Source organism: Gekko japonicus, unplaced genomic scaffold (assembly GCF_001447785.1).
Source record: "Gekko japonicus isolate JY-2015 unplaced genomic scaffold, Gekko_japonicus_V1.1 scaffold4597, whole genome shotgun sequence".
NCBI lineage: Eukaryota > Metazoa > Chordata > Lepidosauria > Squamata > Gekkonidae > Gekko > Gekko japonicus.
The window spans coordinates 57,451-58,380 of NW_015166577.1; the positions used below are offsets into that span (position 1 = coordinate 57,451).

A 930-nucleotide genomic window follows, 5' to 3' on the forward strand; every position below is an offset into this window, starting at 1 on the left:
TCTTCTTCTTCTTCTTCTTCTTCTTCTTCTTCTTCTTCTTCTTCTTCTTCTTCTTCTTCTTCTTCTTCTTCTTCTTCTTCTTCTTCTTCTTCTTCTTCCTCCCATGCTGATGGATTCTAAAGCAGGCAGGGAGTGAGGGGATCATAACAGGCAACGCTGTTGAAAGCCCAAATCGGCTTTCGAGAGCTTTGTAGCGATTTAGCCTGCTCTTTGGTCCTGTGGGTTTCTGGGCCGCCTCTGAACGAGCTTATTATTCTACGGTGATTCATGGACACGCGGAGAGAGCAGAGGGTGTCCGTGCCACAAGGGAAGGTGGAGGAACAGAGTGCTCGGGAATATTTGAAGTGTAAATCAAAGGGAGTCGTCAGGCCAGATAGGAATGAACATTGCCTGTCCTCAGAGAGGAAATCGGGAAACAGCCGGTGGGTAATTGCGGGACGTACCCTGGGATGTTGCAGCAGAGCTGGGCTCCGTCCGGGGAGGAAGAAAGAATTTTGCCTCCATTTTGCTTCATCGTACTCAACCCAGGAAGGATACCTGGAAGCCGGGGAGGGGCTGTGGCTCAGTGGAAGAGCCTCTGCTTTGCATGCAGAAGGTCCCAGGTTCAATCCCCGGCATCTCCAGGAAAAAAAGGACCAGGCAGCAGGTGATGCAAAAGACCTCAGGGTAGGGCAAAGTCCTTTACGAAGGGTCCATGGCTCAGAGAAGGGTCCACACAGAAACATAAGGAGCAAGAGGTCCATGAATGGCTTTTAGCCACAAGGTATAGATGGAACACTCTGTCTGGGGCCGTGACGCTCTGTCTTCTTGGTGCTTGGGGGGCAACAGTGGGAGACCTCCTGATGGCACCTGGGTTTTGGCCACTGTGTGACGCAGAATGTTGGACTGGATGGGCCATTGGCTTGATCCAACATGGCTTCTCTTGTGTTC

At 51.4% G+C, this 930-nt stretch overlaps 1 non-coding gene across 1 annotated transcript; it reads left to right on the top strand.

The window, feature by feature from the left end:
- Positions 1 to 551: 551 nt before the first annotated feature.
- On the top strand, positions 552 to 623 carry TRNAA-UGC. The gene has a single exon. It is a non-coding gene; the product is annotated as a tRNA-Ala (tRNA).
- Positions 624 to 930: the final 307 nt, after the last annotated feature.